Source organism: Spea bombifrons, chromosome 1 (assembly GCF_027358695.1).
Source record: "Spea bombifrons isolate aSpeBom1 chromosome 1, aSpeBom1.2.pri, whole genome shotgun sequence".
Classification (NCBI taxonomy): Eukaryota; Metazoa; Chordata; class Amphibia; order Anura; family Pelobatidae; genus Spea; species Spea bombifrons.
This window is the reverse complement of record NC_071087.1, coordinates 156,103,854-156,127,304: the sequence shown is the minus strand read 5'-3', so window position 1 is coordinate 156,127,304 and position 23,451 is coordinate 156,103,854.

Here is a 23,451-nt window from a genome sequence, read left to right as displayed (position 1 = left end):
TTTGGAATGCATATTCGTGGTTACAATGGTATCATTCACCAGAACCATTAAATCCACGAGATACTCTCTTTGTCGTTCCATTTCCCGATGAATAGCATTGATTTCTCCTTTTAAGCCTCGAATTTCGTTCTCCAAAGTTTGAACAGAAACAGCGTTTGCGGCAGACATACCGGTTGCAACGACGGCACCTATGGCTGTACATACCAAGGCAACAATTAAAGCAACAAGAAATCTTTTAGCTCGATAATTCATTGTAATGGAGCTCGATACAAACGGCTTCCTGGCTTGTTCCAAAATTTCTTGAACGCGTCTTTGTGCTCTTTCAAGATGCATCTGGTACCAGGCCTTTAATTCAGGGAGCTGCATCGATGAAACGTTGTACTGTTTTTCGATGGAGATCTTCGGGTCTAAGCTGACAAACACACGTTGTGTTAGGATCCTCTTTTCTGTAAGGATGAATCCAGGAGCTTCTTGGATCATGATGCCAGAGGATGGTCCAGGCTCTGCGATCGGTTCCATCCGCATCTCGTGACACAGGAGTAATACGATCCAGACGATCGCCACATCCTTCTTGGACATCTTTCAGAACATGAATCCTTGTCTTAATATTCAAAAAGAAAAGAATAGTATGAGTATACGTACTTGTAATATCACTTGACATTAAAACATAATTATCCAATCTACCTATCGATATTGATATAGTTGCTGGATGGTATGGAAATTAATGACATGGATATACATTATCGCATAACATAACAACATTTCAAGTTGTATACGATACCACATTGTAGATTTTGATCTTCTGACTTCACACCGATGTTCAATCTTCTATCTCAGAATTATTATCTAGAATTCTTAACTGAGATCTAGGATGACAAACACACAATTGGTTAATATGAACCCATTTTTCAACAAAATTACCATCTTTAGGAATCTTGATCTTATAGGCTACTGGTGAAATCTTGTCAATTATGACATATGGACCCTTCCAAGAAGGTAGAAACTTCTTTTCCTTCACTTGGTTTCGTGCAAAGTTATACAGATAAACTTGGTCGGAGATTTCATATTCTTTCTTAGTAGTCTTCAGATCATAGTAGGTTTTAGCACTGATTGCTGCTTTTCCTAGATTCTTTTGTGCAAAAGTAAATGCATATTGAAGATGTTTACGTAGATTTTCAACATACTGATGGGTTGTTGCAGTGTTGATCAAATTATGATCAGATGTGCGATATAGCAGATGTTGTGGTAAAATCATCTTTCTGCCTGTCATCAATTCAAAAGATGACATCTTAGTGGCGGTACTAGGTGTAGCTCTAATAGCCATTAGAACTAAGGGCAATTTAACATCCCAGTCCTTGCCAGATTCTTTCACATACTTTTTGAGTATGTTTACTATGGACTGGTTATAACGCTCTACCCCTCCGCTAGAAGCTGCACGGTAGGCGATATGTAACTTGCGCTTCACACCTAGGATTTTCCACATTTTTGTCATCACTTCGCTTGTGAAATGATTTCCACGATCTGACTCGATTCTCTGAGGAAGGCCAAATCTGGAAAATACATGATTAATTAGTAATGCTGTACACACAGAACTAGTGTTCTCTCTGCATGGAATACATTCTACCCATTTGGTGAACATACATGTAACAGTTAACATATACTTGTTACCTCTTGAGGATCTAGTTACAGGTCCAATGAAATCGATTTGTATGTCAGACCAAGGTAGAGACATTCCTCGTTTCTGAAGTGGTGCACGATGAGTGGGAGCATGAGGTTGGAATTGCGGACAAATCAAACATCCTCGACAATAAGTTTGCACATCTCTTAGCATATGTGGCCAATAGGCATAATCACGCAGAATTTCGTAGGTGATCTTATCCCCACGATGACCAGAAGTAGGTGCGTCATGTGCGTGTTGCAACATTAAACCTCTAAAGGTGGTAGGAACTACCCATTGTTGTATGCCATGTTTGGATGTTCTGATCAGCAATCCATCCATCAAATTGAATTGGACTTTATATCTCATTAAGATTCGCAAGTCTTCATTATCCTTACAATCATCATCAGTGATAGGATTGGCAATAGGATCTTTTATATACTCATAAAATCGACCAATAACGGGATCGTTCTTTTGACTAGTGATCAGATCCTCATTGGGAAATTCTTGATTCCATTGTGCAATATTAAGGTCCACTTCATTTCTAGCTTGCTGTCTAGTTATGGCTTCAATCTGAATTGATCCAGTAAGATCATCAATGTTAAAAAGTTCTCCATTGATGGCTGCCTGTTTTGCTAATGAATCAGCCAAATCATTACCTTCTTTATCGATACTTTGTATCTTAGAATGGCCTTTGGTTTTCTTCCAATAAATGGTCAAACCATATTTGATTACCAATTCATCAATTTCACAAAACAACTTACCATGCTTCACAGGTTTGTTGTTACTTCTCAGCATTTGGTTACGTTTCCAGCTAGGCAGATATTCGACAAAGCTATTGCGCACGTAGTTAGAATCGGTTATGATAACAAATTCTTTAACACCATACTCAATTGCCATTTGAACGGTCTTATATACGGCACAAAGTTCAGCTATCTGACTGCTTTTAGGACCAATGCTGTATCCTACAGATATATTTGGATAATCACCTGTCCAGGTGATTCCAATACCTGCAACCAATTTCCGTTCATTATCAATGGTGATATGATATGAACAACCATCTATGTATACACATGATAGTGGTCGACAATATTCCTCGTCATAAGCTTTATAAGGAGAAAGTAATTGTTCCTCTATGAAATTATCTCCGGTAGAGTTATCATCCAGTGGAAAAGCAGCACAATCATGTAGATCTGCTAGTTCTTGGGCAATTACATTCTTCTTGTTTTGATTATAACGGACTTTTAACGGCCATCCCTGTAAGAATAAAGTCCATGCAGTAATTCTACTGTTAGAAAGATTACTGTCTCGTATCCTGTTACTCTGCAAATATTGTAGAGGTTGGTGAGCAGTTTCTACAATAATCTTCTCGCCGTGGATATAGCTCCGAAAATTCTGTAATGCCCATACTGTAGACAATAAAGCTTTCTCACAGTTGTTGAATTTCACTTCAACCGGTGACAAGGTTTTGCTTGCATATGCGATGACTTTGTTCAGATTGTCCTGTTTTTGATACAAAACCGCACTTATGCTTAAGTTAGTAAATCCGGTTTCCAGATAGAAAGGCTTACCTCCCTCCGGATATACCAAACAGGGTGCCTGAGTGAGTTTTCTCCTCAGCTCGTCTATGGCTTTGTCCTGGGCTTCCCCCCAGTTTCATCTTACGTCTTTCTTAAGCAGCTGTAAAAGAGGTTTTGTTAGTTCTGCATAGTTATCAATAAATTTACGGGAATAATTAATCATTCCTAAGAATGATCTTAATTCTTTGACATTGGTAGGAGTTTTGGCATTCAGAACGGCTTCAACTTTCTTCTTCTGTGGACTTAACCCTTCAGAAGTTACCTCGTGTCCAAGGAAGTTGACTTTGGTGCGACACCATTGGGCTTTCTGTAATGAAAGTTTAACTCCTGCTTCTCTTAATTGATTAAGAACATGTCGGATCTCCAGAATATGTTTATCAAAAGAAGTACTTTTGAGTAAAATATCATCCACATAGACCAAGATTCCCCTTTCAAATGCATCAGGCATAACTTTATGCATGAAGACAGCAAATTCATGACCAGAATTTATGTAACCAAAAGGCATCCGGGTCCAAGTATACTGCTGTTTTCCAAATGTAAAAGCCAACTTGTATTGGTCCTCCTTGTGTACCGGAATAGTCCAGTATCCCTGGGCACAATCTAGGGCAGTAAATATTTTGGATCCTTGCATTTGTACCAAGTATTGGTCTATGTAGGGTACAGGCCATCCAGACATATACACACGTTTATTTAGCTGTCTTAAATCAGCACACAAACACCATTGACCATTAGGCTTCAGAATTCCTAGGATGGGGTTATTATACGAACTGTGCACCGAACGGATAATGCCACGGTCCTTTAAATTCCGAATGATATCCTGTAGCGCATCATAGGACGCTAAAGATAGTCTATATTGCTTGATACATACGGGTGGTAGATCGGGATCAGTCTGGATCCTAGCGACATGAAGGTTAGTAAAACCACAATCATAAGAATCTTTGGCAAAAATCTCTTGGAACTCCATTAGAATTTCCCTTAGCTGTTGACGTTCACTGTCATTAGCGCAAGCATCAGCCATGGATATCTGTTCTTCCACCCTTTCCTGAAATCCAGGAAAAACTTTAGGTTGACCTATTTCAAAGGATTCCTCAAGTTTAGAGGTTAGGTCCTCTCCAGGTGGATTAATTTTCTTTTGGTCATGATATTCTTGTTCATCAATTAGGTGGTCAAAGACGATGGAGGATTCTTCGATCCTGCACGAACCTTCACCTATATTGAAAGGATAAACAGATTGGATAGTGAATAAACCTTCTGGAATAGAATTAAACGTTTGTTCCACTATTTGTTCTTCTGTTAGATATTCTTCAGGAATGAGACCTATTACATGATTTTGAAATCCAAAAGTATAATATTCTGAATCCAATACTAAATCTACAACAGTACCTTTGGATAAGGTAATATTATGAGGTGCAATGTTGTTTATAACAACATAAATAGGGTTTCCATGAATATTTACCATTGGTGTAGGTGTTACCATGATACCTAGCTGTTGCATCCGGTTGGATAAGCAGATAAATGCATTGGGATTTCTCAATCTCTGGCCTTTCTTAACCTGTATGGGTAGAAGAAAGTTACTGCTTCCTTGTGGAATGGTTACATCTTCAGGTACTTGAACACTGACTGCATATGGCAATAACTGTGCCGATTTCAGTGCTGCATCTTCCTCCTGAAATTCACAAGGATTGCCTTTTAACCTGGTCCAAAGATTAGAATTGATCAAATCCAGATGGATAGCAAAGCGATGTATGACATCATTGCCCACATAAATCTGGTAACGAGGTTCGTCCAACACCAGAAACAAATGTTTGGCTGTCTTATTTCCGATAGAAATAGATAATAAACATTTTGCAATAATATTATGGCTCTCCGATTCGCCGTCCAGATTATGGATCCACCTGTCTTGGGGAGAAAGATACCGGATCATTTTAGGATTAGCGATCTGCTTTAACAGACTTTTGCTGATATAGCTATTTTCGATCTCCAAGTTTAGCTTGGCATTCTTACTTCTCCCTAGATCATTCACTTGAACAGGAAAAAATAAATTGTTATTAACCCTTTCAATTTTGTCAAGGAATTGAACATGACTTGTTGATTTCACAGATTCCATATAATCCCTGCGAAGAGAAATGGTTAAAATATCGCCTTCCAGAGAGACATTTCGGATCCTCTCCGGTTGAACTTTTATGGAATGATCATCTGCAGGGGAAATAAAATCATTAACCTGCAAAACAGTAACATCAGATGACTGACTATTCCTAAAATGAATTTCAATTGAGTCCGGCCTTTCCTCAATCATATGGCAGTTACGCCTGGATTGCTGATGAGACTTATCATATGGAATGGGTACTTTGGTTTGTGACCATACAATCCCATTCACACAATCTATGATTACATTAAGTCTTCTGAGTATATCTATACCCAAAATCAATCGGTCATAGGGGAGATTTACCACTATTACCGGGTGTCTCAAGGTCTTATTACCTATGGTAAACTTTAACCAGGTAGAACCTACGACATGAAGGGAATTACCTCCAACACTCAGTAGAGTATTTGGAAAATCTCTTAGCTTCGGCTTTTCCGCTGCTAAGTCCATTACCTTCTGAAAGTACACATTTGACAATATAGTTGCCTGTGACCCAGTGTCAATTAACCCCATGAAGGGTTGTGGTAATGAATCCTGTACATTTACAGAAACATAATATCTTCCTTCATATTCTTCTAATTCACATAAGAACTTAGAATATATCAGCATATCACTTGTCTTCCATACGTTACCTGTCACGGCAGTAGTTCCAACCTGTACTGATGTATGCGCACTCTTACCCACTAGTTCTTCCTTCTCAGGAATGTCTTGAGCATTCAAGCTGTTACTAGCGGTCGGCATCTCATCGGTTAACTCCTTCAGAGCCGGTTCCTGGGAACTAGGTGCTTTTAAAGACAAGTTAGCTTGCGGACTCATTTGGTCTGGCTGCAATATAGAAGAAAAAGTTACAGACACGTCCCCCCTAGCCAAAAGTGGAGGGACCACATAGGTTTTACCATCATTATTAACATCACCTGATAGATGATGAGGATCTGGAAGTAAAACAGGGTTAGGAATTATATCATCTGATAACCACCCCTGCATTGCCACATCGGCTTTAACTTCGTTATGATCTATTGCGGAGGAGCTGGCATTGTAGCGGGACCTACCCCTAAAAAAGGATTGGTGGTCGCTGTAGCCACAGTTTGACTTAATTTAGTCATTTGCTCCGTTAACAATTTGATTTGGTCACTCATTTGATTGACATGATAACGAAAATTGTTTTTCCCATTCCTGTACTGCCTGTTAGGTTTGGAGTTATTTGGCTGAGGCTGTTGGGAGTTATCAGACTCAGACTGACTGGATCTGTCCCCATTAGTCCTGTAAAATTTCCTCCTTGCCTGAGGGTTTTTCTTCCACTGGGAATTACCCTTTCTCCACTGTGGATTCTTTTTGGCAGTAGGACTTTTTCCTTCGTTATCCTGGGATTCCACATTAAGAGTTTTAGGCCTGACAACAGGTGAGGCTGTAGCCGATTCCTGTTTCTGAGGTTTTGGGGATTTAACCACCTCAGCATAGCTTCTCTTTTTCTGTGATTCTAATCCCAGATGGGTTTGGGTTTCTGCCACCTCTTGTCCATGATATTTCTGATTCTTTTTATCAGGCAAATCATCATTGGCATGCAATACTGTATACAGCGTCATGCATTCATTGACAAGCCAGTCTAATAAACAATCGCTATCATAATCTCTAGCAAGATTTGTCTGAATTGGAGAAGGCATTGCATAGAAGAAAAGATCACGGAATTCTCGAGAATCATATTTGGGCTTACGTTCTGTAAGAGAATAAGCGTTCTTTAGAACGGTTAAAAACTCTCTAGGACTTTGGTGAGGTCTGCATTTCAGATTATACACAGCCTTCTTAGCGGCTGAGACAGTTTTATACTGTCCAAACTCAATCTTAATCTCATATTTCATTTTAGACCAAGATAGGGTTTGCATACTTTGTAAACCTTCAAAATAATGTCTGTAATGACTTGAAAAAGTCCACGACACATAGTGCTTCTTGTGGAAATCATCATCCATTCCCAAAAACTGCATTGCCCTTTCAAATGATTCTAAATGATCAGCGATATTAGCTGTGCCTTTTTTAGAAAATTCAGCAACAGTCTCCTTAAGGAATTTAATTACCTTAGGGGCATCATAGACAGGTACGGGTAATTTTTTAGTACCCTTTGTTGCTCCTTTAAAATTACGGGAGCGCCCGTCTGATCTGTGTGTTTTGGCCGAATTGGCATCTTGTAACATCACAGAGGGTTCGCCTGAAACATGACCTTCTGAATAAACGGAAGATTCACGATCGCTTTTATCACTCTCCTGATCAGAGTCAGAGGAATCGCGTGTATCAGACAATGTAACTTTCTCATTCCGCTGTGATTGGACAGAAGCCATCTGGTTAACCTGTTCTTGTAGAGTTTGTAATTGCTTACTTATACTCAGAACAGTAGACTCTGTTACGGTGGTGTGGGTTTTAACCCCTTCATCACCTTCACCATACAAAGATAGCTTAGGCATTTGCACACTATCCTGTTGAGACAATTGGGCTTGGAGTTCTCGTATCTCCCTACGACAATTATCCAGATCACACTGACAATCCGTTTCCCTGCTCTTAGCATCAAAGTACTGGCCATGAAGCGCCCAATGCTTATCAGTCAATTCATCAAACTTTAGTTTCAACTGTTTGTTTTCTGCCTGGGTATCATTTAACTGATCCAGGGCTGCTTTAGAAGCATTCAACTCTTTCTGGAGACTAGACACTTCTTTTTCTCTAGTTTCACGATCTCGCAACAACTGAGAAGCCAATACAAAGAAATAGGGCCAAGATGAAAGGATTAACCCTTCTCGCTCCTTCAAATCAGATGTTTGAACAATGGTATTCAAATGTCCAACCAAGGGTGATCCTTCCGACCAGTCGTTAATTAGGGTCATTTGTACTTCATCCTTAAGGGATTGGAGCCACTCTCCATAATTCTCTTTGATTTTCATATTTTTATGATAACCTTTCATAACATCCTGTTTAATGTTATTAACATGTACCAGCATTTGTGCTTTATACAGCAAAACATCTTCACCAGAAGTAGCACTCGATTTGCTGGACACAGACATGTTTTATGCACTGATCAGTATACAATACACAGTACCAGAAATATACTATGTGAAACAACAGAAATTGACAACAACTACCGTATATCAATAATTCGAATTATTATTTTACGTGAAAGATCCCAGCGGTGCCTCCAATTATGTTAGGGATATTAATGAGACAAAATAGGCAAAACCAATATTTTATCACATACGCAAAATAACGACGCTACCAATCATTGTGGTACCACATCCACAAAATTAATTTAAGGAGATACCCTATATTTTATCTCCGATCCTAAATCCTTTCAGATCGCCGAAAATTATAATTCAAATCAGATATAGATCACCAAGATAGTCAATAAAAATATTTATTGTAAATACAATTTATAAAATCTGTATATGGGTCACACAGTGCATGATATAAAACACAAAGTTCTTAAAACATATAAAAATTGAATCAATTGAAAAACAGTATATTATCGATAGTTATCAATATGAATTGGTACTTTATGAGTCTAACACACAATTAATTTCCATTCCACTCAGCAACCAAAAATTGATAATCATCAGGGCAGTAATAAAAATATCACTATCTCTCTTATATATTAGTTCAACTAATATGACAAATTAAAATAATTTAATAATGTCTAAGAGTATTTAGTGAAGTTCCTAATAGATGCAAATAATGTCAAACTTCATTTACAGGTAAAAATACCTTTTCATTATTGTTATTATCACGGGTTATAAGCTGCAGTCTCACAAGCCGCCATATACAATAATGCCATATATTATTTCCCAGAAACAGGGAATTCTATATGAAGAAGACAAAATTCATCTCTATTCAGAATAATAAAACGATTATATTTACCACCACTTGTTGCTGTGATCCAACTGGTCCTTGTAGAAATTAATCCAGGTTCAGTGGCAAGAAATTGAATGGAAAGAATATCACTTTAGGTTAGAACTCAAAGTAACTCCAAGAGTGAAATATGGTGTCAGGATCTTAAAATTCCAATTCTCTGCGGTTTATTTGGTGAATCAGCCCGTTTATCTATCACAGGGTCAGTTCTTTTGAGGTCCGTTTCTTAGGTGAGAGTCCTTAATTATTAAAAACCTTAGCTTTTAAAGACAGGGCTTATTATCATAGCCTCCACCTCTTGATTGGAATTCTCCAATCATAACAGTGGGTTTTACCCATTAAAATTAGGATTTCTACTCATATTTACACCATTGTAATTTCTTACTTTACCTGTGAGAGACGCTCTGGTCTAAAAATTAACTTAAAACCATTACATATATATTTGGAATTTATCCTTGGTCACCCTTATCATCAGGTGTTACCTCCTAGATAGTAACTCAGGACTTGGTAGTCTTACCATGTATCCCCCATACGAATTCACGTTCCCAAGGATATGCAGCGTTTACTCCTTAACTTTCTCATGGAAGATGATATTAATTGTATCATACTTACTGAAACATCTATATACATGAATACTTCTTTGTTCTCAATTATAGAGAGAACAAGGACAAAAAGAAATAATCACTACATGATTAAGTAAAATAAAATGGTTCTGACTCCATTTTGTGTTCATGTAAAATACAGAATATATGGAATACATGTTTTCTATAATAAAATATCTGACAAGACTAAGGCTGAAAAAAAGTAAGTTTCCCACTTAATAATATTGTTATAAGTTCATAAGGCCCTGGCTGGGGTAGCAAAGGGACATTTACCAAAAACAACTTATTTTACACCATAAAGGGGCATTTATCACATCCCTGTATGAATCGGTGGTTACGGTGATAGAACAACATGTCTTAGTGACACCGCTTGGTAAGATCAGAATGTCCCCGGAGACTATTGGCTGTTACAATGTTACCTGGTGTGTTGCTTGTTTCTGCTTATGGAACCATTAGCTTCATCCGTGATCATCCCATTAAATCCCAAATGCTCTTTATTTCAGCCTAGGACCTGATGAATGTGAGAAAGGTGAAGCCGGAACAACTGAAGACATCACACCATCACTCTCCATTTCACCGGACATGGATTCATCATATTCCGGAACTGAGACCGAGACTGGGACTGAGACCGAGACTGAGGAAAGTTGGACAACGGACCCTTCATCATCTAGGATGTCCCAAATGTCCTCTTCTGAAGAGTTGGTCTCTGACACATGTTTTGATAAAGAGGACTCTTCAACCTCACTGGAGACGGCTCCCACGCACCTTGATGAATGTGAGAAAGGTGAAGCCGGAACAACTGGAGACATCACACCACCACTCTCCATTTCACCGGATATGAATTCATCATATTCCGGAACTAAGACCGAGACCAAGACTGGGACTGAGAGTGAGCATAGTTGGACTTCAGTCTCTTCATCATCTTCGATGTCCCAAATGTCCTCTTCTGAAGAGTTGGTCTCGGACACATTTTTTGATAAAGAGGACTCTTCAACCTCAATGGAGACGGCTCCCACGCACCTTGATGATAGTTTCTAAGACATTTTCGACAACATCCAAGGGCTCCCTGCTGCTACAACCACGACTTTTTGGGCAAATGTGGCATCAAGCAGGCTGACCAAGTGGCATAAAGACATTAAAGACATGGATAGCCATTCAGGGAGGCCTCCCCCCTAAGGACATTTATGCATGCCAGGGGGCTGTGCAGATACTGCCCACAGTGTATTGTGGAGGAAGAAAATGCCCTTCACTTGTACTGGCAGTACCTGTTTGCACAGGCTTTGTTCAGGGCCCTGGAGTTGGAACTCAAGGACAGTATTGGGAGAAAGTGTCTGTGCTACCACTCTGTACTCGGCAGAGACGGCACAGATCTGAAGAGCTGGAAGGAGAGACTCGCTAAACTAAAGCAGAAATTGATTTTGGAGCCTCAAAGACCTTTTCATCGTAGGAAAAGTGCTGGTGCTGCGCAACAAGATTCTTCCCGTTCTGCAGTATGTGGCTCAGGCCTGGCCCTTGCTGGTCACCATACACCGAGCCATCAACAAAGCAGTTTTCCACTTTATCAGGGTCTCCAAAATGGACAGAGTAAAGCGCGCAGTGATTTACATGGAACTTCGCAGGGGAGGCAAAGGAGTGCCTGACATCCCCACCGTGCTGAGGACTTTCTATGTGTGCAATTGCTTGCGCAAGACTCTCTGAGAAGTAGTGAAAGGCTCTGCTGGAAGCTCCATGTCTCACTTCTTCCTGCTGACCCTGTGAAAGGCAGCTCAAGTGGGAAAAGTGGGGCAGCTCCATCCCTTAAAATTGGACTATACCCTGGTTCTACTTGGACGTGGGTAAATTTGTAAGGGAGCACCAACTGGAGGGAGTTAAGCCAGACCTGTGGTCACTTCGTGTGATCCACAAACTCATCAGACCAAAAGACACTATCGAGAACAACCCAGGGCTTCCTGCTGCCACAGCCACGACTGTTTGGGCAAATGTGGCATCAAGCAGGCTGACCAAGTGGCATAAAGACATTAAAGACATGGAGGGCCATTCAGGAAGGCCTCCCCCTAAGGACATTTCTGCATGCCAGGGGGGTGTGCAGATATAGACACTGCCCATAGTGCATTGTGGAGGAGGAAAATGCCCTTCACTTGCTCTAGCAGAACCCATTTGCACAGGCTTTGTTCAGAGCCCTGGAGTTGGAACTCAAGGACTCGATCGAGAGAAATTACCTGTCCAACCACTCTGTACTTTACAGACTTTTTCTAGGAACAAACACTGAGAGCGCCATTGAGGATGCCTGGCGCCTCATGTGCTGTGTAAAGGACGCTCTATGGTTTGCCAGGAACCGCCTGGTGTTGAGGAGGGAGCAGGTCACAGTCCATGACTGCCAACTGGAGACCACCACCAGACTCCATTCAACCGGACATGGATTCCATATGGTCCGGACCTGAGGATATTGGAATAACGGACGCTTTATGGTGCCCCAAAAGTCCTCTTCTGAAGAGTGGACCTCCAAAACATTAATTGACAAAGAGGCCTCCTTCAATGGAGTCAGCTCCCTCCCAACTTGATGACGTCCCCTAATCTGCCACGTGCGAGATGTATGCACGCCTGTGCCAGAACCTTTAGATCATTGAATAAACTGATTTAGTTCTTCAAATGTTTGCTTTCTTGTTTCCGCAGCCCCCAGGTTCTGCATGCGCGCATAGAGCCCACCCCCATCTGTAACATAATTAACATAGTCATCCAGAAAAAGCAAAAAGCCCACAATGAAGGGATTTCCAATTGTGCCTCAAAAAGGGTAAAAATTCCATCCTTACTCCAAAACAGCCTCTGATTTCTCTCTGGATCAATAAGTGGAAAAGCACTAGAACCTTGAGATGAAACCGGCAGTAACTTTACTGGGGCTTCTAGATAAATACAAAAAGGATCCAGAGATCCAGACTCTTTTGTGTCACATATTTTGCTAATAGAGCTAATAGAGCTTAAAATATCTTCCGTGCTGTGTGACCCCAGCGGGCGCCATCGTATTACACGCACATACATAGTTACATAGTTATATAGGCGGAAAAAGACATGCATCCATCCAGTTCAGCCTTTCCTATATCTGTTAATTTGTTGCTGTTGACCCCAAATGGCAGTCACATTTCTCATTGGATCAATAAGCTGTTTCCCCATAATTAATGATTATATCCCTGAATATTAAGTATTCATCCAGTTGTTTAACCCCTTAACGTCCATTGACGGGTCAAACATGTCATGCAAAATGGTCACTTAACGACCTATGACGTGCCTCTGATACTGCATTCAACCATGCAAGTCAATGGAGTCCAGCTTTCTAATCACTATGTGATTAGTAAAATATTTTTTTAAAAAATGGGGAAAAAAAGCTTTGAAAAACAATGGTAAGATTTAAAAATTAGTATGCATCAGAGGAACCATCCAGTTCCAGCAAAATGTAAAAAAAAAAAGTCCAAAAAGAATAAAATAAATAAAACAAAAAAAAAAAAGTTTACACCTTGGGATGTCTAGTTTTCAAAAATATATGGTTTGATGGGGTAAGTTGTAGTGGCCGGGCTCAAAGATAGGGCATAGGCACACTTCCCAAATATGGCCTTTTAACCCCAAACACCAGTCAAACCCATGCATGGGTGGTATCACTGTACCCGGAAGTAGTTGCTGAACACACTGTTGTTTGAAAGTGACGCATACCAGGAGCTGTAAATCCATACCTGAAGCGCAATTTTAGTGATAAAAAAAACACAAAATATATTACTACCACAAAGTTTGATAATGGGCGGTAGTAGAATTAGTGCATGGAAAGGGTTAAAATACCAGCATTTGAAATACCTTCCCCTCTGAGGCGCCGTTTTTCTAACAGATTTAAATTATTAACCTTTCTAGTGCTATTATATCCTTCTTTAGAATAGGTGCCCAAAAGTGCACAGCATATTCAAGGTGTGGCCTTGCCATTGATTTATACAGAGGCAAAATTATATTTTTATCCCGCAAATTAATGCCCCTGTTTATACACGACAATACCTTACTGGCCTTAGCAACTGTTGACATTTGTCAGGAACTTACTGTTCACCCCCGCCGTCCGCGTGTGTCCTCGCCCAGCGGAATTCAATCCCTAAGTACATAGTTAAGGGACAGCGGTCACCTGATCAATAAGATTAAATTTGTGGATTTACCCCAAGATAATATTTGGCTAATTATGTGCGACGTCTCAAGTTTATATACAATCATAGCGCATGAGGCTGGTGTAAAAGCGCTGCGGAATATATTATATAAATCCTCTAACTACTGTGGACCTCCCTGTAGAATTTATACTGGAAATGCTGGAGATGTGTCTACAATTGTCTACAATCAAGCGGGACTTCTAGCATATGCCAACTGTTTTATGTATGACTATGAAAAAAGACACATCCTTCAACCATTTGAAAGCAATCTCTGTCTGTCTTCCAGATATATTGACAACATTGTCATGATCTGGCATGGTGATGAATAAAATACTATTGATGCAACTTCATATTTCAATGCGCTTGATTCACCGGTGCGCTTGACTTGTGAATATAGTCAGAGTGCTGTGAGCTTCCTTGACCTCACTCTGTCTTTAAGCAGGGGTCGCTGACACTATTCACTATTTAAAAAGCCAACGGGTCGCAATACATTGCTCCATTTTAAAAGTTTCCACCCTGGAAAAACCTTTATAGGCTCCTTCTATGTTAATCAATCTTTTACATAAGTGCCTATTCACATAACTGTGGGTGTTAAAAATAGATGTGAATGGTGATTACCTTTTGCAAGAAAGTTAATCTTTATGAGCTCATTCTATGTGATTTAAACCCCTTTAGTCCCCTTTATTTTCTGGTACCTCAAGTCGCGGAGCAATTTTGCCATTTTCAGAGATTATTCCCCTTTCCTGCAAACAGTGTACCCATGTAAACTATATATTTTTGTTTTTCAAGGAGAGAGAGGGCTTTCTTTTGATACCATAGTTAGAGAATTAGATGAAAAATGAGAAATTTTGTAAAATTTTTTATATTTTTGTATGGTTAGAGGTTCTCTTAGGCACCTCTTGAACATGTTATTAATGCTAGTGATGACACAATTGCATCACTTAGCTCACCTTATTTTTTTTATTATTGATTGTATTATTTTAGTGATTTTTTTTATTGTTAAATCATTTTAAACTGTAACGGCTTTCAAGCACCCGTGCCGGCAACCGTTACAGGAGATTGGGAAGCAGAAAGATGTGTCCCTGCCGCTGCAAGAAACTCAGGACGTACCAGTAGGTCCATAAGGGACTGACGGGGTTAACCATTCCTTCATATAGGCGTACCTATCCACATATGTGTCACCTATTTACTAAATTGTGGGTGTGTTTATCCACTTATGGGATGATATTTCTTTTATAAATTGGCATTTTGTGTTTTTTGTGTGATGAAGGTTCGGCGTATGAGACCAAAAACGTTCATCTGACGTAAACTAATAAATATATTTGCACTTTAATACGAAGCCCTGCGAGTGCTCCAAGTTTTCCATATATATATATATATATATATAGATATACACATTACTAAAGCAAACTACAGAAAGTGACCCAGCCTCCCAAATGTGCCCTGACCCCCAGCACTCATAGGGTTAAGTTGCACCTGTCATTGCAAAGATTTGCACATTTTTGCCAACAGTTTGGGTTCCAAAACAGTTGAGAATTACTATTTGAATGATCTGTTCCTTCAGTTCCATATATAATTGTTAATTTGTGAGATGTTTCCTAAATTATCAGAAGGTGACGTTTTTACAAAGTCTTAGAGGGAAATCAATAAATGATCAGTAAAGAAAGTTACTTTATTTTCCCATTTTCTTAAATATTATTCATACATCTTTGTGTCTTTTATCAGAAAATGTCATCAGTCTGAGTACATTAAACATGCGCAGGAGAGTCATAGATCTCCTGAATCTAAGACAAGACCAAACAGGTTCTGGGTTTTTATGCTTCTGATAAATATAAGTTAGTGAAGCTTTGTTCTTTAAATATGGTATATATTAAGGGCCATGAAGAGTTTCATGTAAACACCTGTACACTCATGGAATGCGGTTACCATGGAAACCTATGACATCAAAGAATTCTAAAGGATTGTCTGTTCCAGGCGCTGCTTACTGTGACATCAAGCCGACGATGATGTCACAATTGCCACATTCACAATAAGTGAGACAATCAGCGTGAAGCAGATCACTTGCGAAAATGGGACGCAACAGCTCTATCGCTGAGCTCCTGTGCATCCTGATTTTAGCTGTGAGCCCCTTGCATATCGTTGGAGGAGGAAGTGGAACGGGCTCTGATGCGGCGAAATCTCAGAAAGAAAATGTTGAGATGTATTTGATGGTTGTCTTTATTTGTACCGTCCTGCTGGATGTGATTACAACCATTCTATTCTATTTCACATACCGGAAGACTAAGGCTGAAAAAAAGTAAGTTTCCCACTTAATAATATTGTTATAAGTTCATAAGGCCCTGGCTGGGGTAGCAAAGGGACATTTACCAAAAACAACTTATTTTACACCATAAAGGGGCATTTATCACATCCCTGTATGAATCGGTGGTTACGGTGATAGAACAACATGTCTTAGTGACACCGCTTGGTAAGATCAGAATGTCCCCGGAGACTATTGGCTGTTACAATGTTACCTGGTGTGTTGCTTGTTTCTGCTTATGGAACCATTAGCTTCATCCGTGATCATCCCATTAAATCCCAAATGCTCTTTATTTCAGCCTAGGACCTGATGAATGTGAGAAAGGTGAAGCCGGAACAACTGAAGACATCACACCATCACTCTCCATTTCACCGGACATGGATTCATCATATTCCGGAACTGAGACCGAGACTGGGACTGAGACCGAGACTGAGGAAAGTTGGACAACGGACCCTTCATCATCTAGGATGTCCCAAATGTCCTCTTCTGAAGAGTTGGTCTCTGACACATGTTTTGATAAAGAGGACTCTTCAACCTCACTGGAGACGGCTCCCACGCACCTTGATGAATGTGAGAAAGGTGAAGCCGGAACAACTGGAGACATCACACCACCACTCTCCATTTCACCGGATATGGATTCATCATATTCCGGAACTAAGACCGAGACCAAGACTGGGACTGAGAGTGAGCATAGTTGGACTTCAGTCTCTTCATCATCTTCGATGTCCCAAATGTCCTCTTCTGAAGAGTTGGTCTCGGACACATTTTTTGATAAAGAGGACTCTTCAACCTCAATGGAGACGGCTCCCACGCACCTTGATGATAGTTTCTAAGACATTTTCGACAACATCCAAGGGCTCCCTGTTGCTACAACCACGACTTTTTGGGCAAATGTGGCATCAAGCAGGCTGACCAAGTGGCATAAAGACATTAAAGACACGGATAGCCATTCAGGGAGGCCTCCCCCTAAGGACATTTATGCATGCCAGGGGGCTGTGCAGATACTGCCCACAGTGTATTGTGGAGGAAGAAAATGCCCTTCACTTGTACTGGCAGTACCCGTTTGCACAGGCTTTGTTCAGGGCCCTGGAGTTGGAACTCAAGGACAGTATTGGGAGAAAGTGTCTGTGCTACCACTCTGTACTCGGCAGAGACGGCACAGATCTGAAGAGCTGGAAGGAGAGACTCGCTAAACTAAAGCAGAAATTGATTTTGGAGCCTCAAAGACCTTTTCATCGTAGGAAAAGTGCTGGTGCTGCGCAACAAGATTCTTCCCGTTCTGCAGTATGTGGCTCAGGCCTGGCCCTTGCTGGTCACCATACACCGAGACATCAACAAAGCAGTTTTCCACTTTATCAGGGTCTCCAAAATGGACAGAGTAAAGCGCGCAGTGATTTACATGGAACTTCGCAGGGGAGGCAAAGGAGTGCCTGACATCCCCACCGTGCTGAGGACTTTCTATGTGTGCAATTGCTTGCGCAAGACTCTCTGAGAAGTAGTGAAAGGCTCTGCTGGAAGCTCCATGTCTCACTTCTTCCTGCTGACCCTGTGAAAGGCAGCTCAAGTGGGAAAAGTGGGGCAGCTCCATCCCTTAAAATTGGACTATACCCTGGTTCTACTTGGACGTGGGTAAATTTGTAAGGGAGCACCAACTGGAGGGAGTTAAGCCAGACCTGTGGTCACCTCGTGTGATCCACAAACTCATCAGACCAAAAGACACTATCGAGAACAACCCAGGGCTTCCTGCTGCCACAGCCACGACTGTTTGGGCAAATGTGGCATCAAGCAGGCTGACCAAGTGGCATAAAGACATTAAAGACATGGAGGGCCATTCAGGAAGGCCTCCCCCTAAGGACATTTCTGCATGCCAGGGGGCTGTGCAGATATAGACACTGCCCATAGTGCATTGTGGAGGAGGAAAATGCCCTTCACTTGCTCTAGCAGAACCCATTTGCACAGGCTTTGTTCAGAGCCCTGGAGTTGGAACTCAAGGACTCGATCGAGAGAAATTACCTGTCCAACCACTCTGTACTTTACAGACTTTTTCTAGGAACAAACACTGAGAGCGCCATTGAGGATGCCTGGCGCCTCATGTGCTGTGTAAAGGACGCTCTATGGTTTGCCAGGAACCGCCTGGTGTTGAGGAGGGAGCAGGTCACAGTCCATGACTGCCAACTGGAGACCACCACCAGACTCCATTCAACCGGACATGGATTCCATATGGTCCGGACCTGAGGATATTGGAATAACGGACGCTTTATGGTGCCCCAAAAGTCCTCTTCTGAAGAGTGGACCTCCAAAACATTTATTGACAAAGAGGCCTCCTTCAATAGAGTCAGCTCCCTCCCAACTTGATGACGTCCCCTAATCTGCCACGTGCGAGATGTATGCACGCCTGTGCCAGAACCTTTAGATCATTGAATAAACTGATTTAGTTCTTCAAATGTTTGCTTTCTTGTTTCCGCAGCCCCCAGGTTCTGCATGCGCGCATAGAGCCCACCCCATCTGTAACATAATTAACATAGTCATCCAGAAAAAGCAAAAAGCCCACAATGAAGGGATTTCCAATTGTGCCTCAAAAAGGGTAAAAATTCCATCCTTACTCCAAAACAGCCTCTGATTTCTCTCTGGATCAATAAGTGGAAAAGCACTAGAACCTTGAGATGAAACCGGCAGTAACTTTACTGGGGCTTCTAGATAAATACAAAAAGGATCCAGAGATCCAGACTCTTTTGTGTCACATATTTTGCTAATAGAGCTAATAGAGCTTAAAATATCTTCCGTGCTGTGTGACCCCAGCGGGCGCCATCGTATTACACGCACATTCATAGTTACATAGTTATATAGGCGGAAAAAGACATGCATCCATCCAGTTCAGCCTTTCCTATATCTGTTAATTTGTTGCTGTTGACCCCAAATGGCAGTCACATTTCTCATTGGATCAATAAGCTGTTTCCCCATAATTAATGATTATATCCCTGAATATTAAGTATTCATCCAGTTGTTGTTTAACCCCTTAACGTCCATTGACGGGTCAAACATGTCATGCAAAATGGTCACTTAACGACCTATGACGTGCCTCTGGTACTGCATTCAACCATGCAAGTCAATGGAGTCCAGCTTTCTAATCACTATGTGATTAGTAAAATATTTTTTTAAAAAATGGGGAAAAAAAGCTTTGAAAAACAATGGTAAGATTTAAAAATTAGTATGCATCAGAGGAACCATCCAGTTCCAGCAAAATGTAAAAAAAAAAGTCCAAAAAGAATAAAATAAATAAAACAAAAAAAAAAAAGTTTACACCTTGGGATGTCTAGTTTTCAAAAATATATGGTTTGATGGGGTAAGTTGTAGTGGCCGGGCTCAAAGATAGGGCATAGGCACACTTCCCAAATATGGCCTTTTAACCCCAAACACCAGTCAAACCCATGCATGGGTGGTATCACTGTACCCGGAAGTAGTTGCTGAACACACTGTTGTTTGAAAGTGACGCATACCAGGAGCTGTAAATCCATACCTGAAGCGCAATTTTAGTGATAAAAAAAACACAAAATATATTACTACCACAAAGTTTGATAATGGGCGGTAGTAGAATTAGTGCATGGAAAGGGTTAAAATACCAGCATTTGAAATACCTTCCCCTCTGAGGCGCCGTTTTTCTAACAGATTTAAATTATTAACATTTCTAGTGCTATTATATCCTTCTTTAGAATAGGTGCCCAAAAGTGCACAGCATATTCAAGGTGTGGCCTTGCCATTGATTTATACAGAGGCAAAATTATATTTTTATCCCGCAAATTAATGCCCCTGTTTATACACGACAATACCTTACTGGCCTTAGCAACTGTTGACATTTGTCAGGAACTTACTGTTCACCCCCGCCGTCCGCGTGTGTCCTCGCCCAGCGGAATTCAATCCCTAAGTACATAGTTAAGGGACAGCGGTCACCTGATCAATAAGATTAAATTTGTGGATTTACCCCAAGATAATATTTGGCTAATTATGTGCGACGTCTCAAGTTTATATACAATCATAGCGCATGAGGCTGGTGTAAAAGCGCTGCGGAATATATTATATAAATCCTCTAACTACTGTGGACCTCCCTGTAGAATTTATACTGGAAATGCTGGAGATGTGTCTACAATTGTCTACAATCAAGCGGGACTTCTAGCATATGCCAACTGTTTTATGTATGACTATGAAAAAAGACACATCCTTCAACCATTTGAAAGCAATCTCTGTCTGTCTTCCAGATATATTGACAACATTGTCATGATCTGGCATGGTGATGAATAAAATACTATTGATGCAACTTCATATTTCAATGCGCTTGATTCACCGGTGCGCTTGACTTGTGAATATAGTCAGAGTGCTGTGAGCTTCCTTGACCTCACTCTGTCTTTAAGCAGGGGTCGCTGACACTATTCACTATTTAAAAAGCCAACGGGTCGCAATACATTGCTCCATTTTAAAAGTTTCCACCCTGGAAAAACCTTTATAGGCTCCTTCTATGTTAATCAATCTTTTACATAAGTGCCTATTCACATAACTGTGGGTGTTAAAAATAGATGTGAATGGTGATTACCTTTTGCAAGAAAGTTAATCTTTATGAGCTCATTCTATGTGATTTAAACCCCTTTAGTCCCCTTTATTTTCTGGTACCTCAAGTCGCGGAGCAATTTTGCCATTTTCAGAGATTATTCCCCTTTCCTGCAAACAGTGTACCCATGTAAACTATATATTTTTGTTTTTCAAGGAGAGAGAGGGCTTTCTTTTGATACCATAGTTAGAGAATTAGATGAAAAATGAGAAATTTTGTAAAATTTTTTATATTTTTGTATGGTTAGAGGTTCTCTTAGGCACCTCTTGAACATGTTATTAATGCTAGTGATGACACAATTGCATCACTTAGCTCACCTTATTTTTTTTATTATTGATTGTATTATTTTAGTGATTTTTTTTATTGTTAAATCATTTTAAACTGTAACGGCTTTCAAGCACCCGTGCCGGCAACCGTTACAGGAGATTGGGAAGCAGAAAGATGTGTCCCTGCCGCTGCAAGAAACTCAGGACGTACCAGTAGGTCCATAAGGGACTGACGGGGTTAACCATTCCTTCATGTAGGCGTACCTATCCACATATGTGTCACCTATTTACTAAATTGTGGGTGTGTTTATCCACTTATGGGATGATATTTCTTTTATAAATTGGCATTTTGTGTTTTTTGTGTGATGAAGGTTCGGCGTATGAGACCAAAAACGTTCATCTGACGTAAACTAATAAATATATTTGCACTTTAATACGAAGCCCTGCGAGTGCTCCAAGTTTTCCATATATATATATATAGATATACACATTACTAAAGCAAACTACAGAAAGTGACCCAGCCTCCCAAATGTGCCCTGACCCCCAGCACTCATAGGGTTAAGTTGCACCTGTCATTGCAAAGATTTGCACATTTTTGCCAACAGTTTGGGTTCCAAAACAGTTGAGAATTACTATTTGAATGATCTGTTCCTTCAGTTCCATATATAATTGTTAATTTGTGAGATGTTTCCTAAATTATCAGAAGGTGACGTTTTTACAAAGTCTTAGAGGGAAATCAATAAATGATCAGTAAAGAAAGTTACTTTATTTTCCCATTTTCTTAAATATTATTCATACATCTTTGTGTCTTTTATCAGAAAATGTCATCAGTCTGAGTACATTAAACATGCGCAGGAGAGTCATAGATCTCCTGAATCTAAGACAAGACCAAACAGGTTCTGGGTTTTTATGCTTCTGATAAATATAAGTTAGTGAAGCTTTGTTCTTTAAATATGGTATATATTAAGGGCCATGAAGAGTTTCATGTAAACACCTGTACACTCATGGAATGCGGTTACCATGGAAACCTATGACATCAAAGAATTCTAAAGGATTGTCTGTTCCAGGCGCTGCTTACTGTGACATCAAGCCGACGATGATGTCACAATTGCCACATTCACAATAAGTGAGACAATCAGCGTGAAGCAGATCACTTGCGAAAATGGGACGCAACAGCTCTATCGCTGAGCTCCTGTGCATCCTGATTTTAGCTGTGAGCCCCTTGCATATCGTTGGAGGAGGAAGTGGAACGGGCTCTGATGCGGCGAAATCTCAGAAAGAAAATGTTGAGATGTATTTGATGGTTGTCTTTATTTGTACCGTCCTGCTGGATGTGATTACAACCATTCTATTCTATTTCACATTCCGGAAGACTAAGGCTGAAAAAAAGTAAGTTTCCCACTTAATAATATTGTTATAAGTTCATAAGGCCCTGGCTGGGGTAGCAAAGGGACATTTACCAAAAACAACTTATTTTACACCATAAAGGGGCATTTATCACATCCCTGTATGAATCGGTGGTTACGGTGATAGAACAACATGTCTTAGTGACACCGCTTGGTAAGATCAGAATGTCCCCGGAGACTATTGGCTGTTACAATGTTACCTGGTGTGTTGCTTGTTTCTGCTTATGGAACCATTAGCTTCATCCGTGATCATCCCATTAAATCCCAAATGCTCTTTATTTCAGCCTAGGACCTGATGAATGTGAGAAAGGTGAAGCCGGAACAACTGAAGACATCACACCATCACTCTCCATTTCACCGGACATGGATTCATCATATTCCGGAACTGAGACCGAGACTGGGACTGAGACCGAGACTGAGGAAAGTTGGACAACGGACCCTTCATCATCTAGGATGTCCCAAATGTCCTCTTCTGAAGAGTTGGTCTCTGACACATGTTTTGATAAAGAGGACTCTTCAACCTCACTGGAGACGGCTCCCACGCACCTTGATGAATGTGAGAAAGGTGAAGCCGGAACAACTGGAGACATCACACCACCACTCTCCATTTCACCGGATATGGATTCATCATATTCCGGAACTAAGACCGAGACCAAGACTGGGACTGAGAGTGAGCATAGTTGGACTTCAGTCTCTTCATCATCTTCGATGTCCCAAATGTCCTCTTCTGAAGAGTTGGTCTCGGACACATTTTTTGATAAAGAGGACTCTTCAACCTCAATGGAGACGGCTCCCACGCACCTTGATGATAGTTTCTAAGACATTTTCGACAACATCCAAGGGC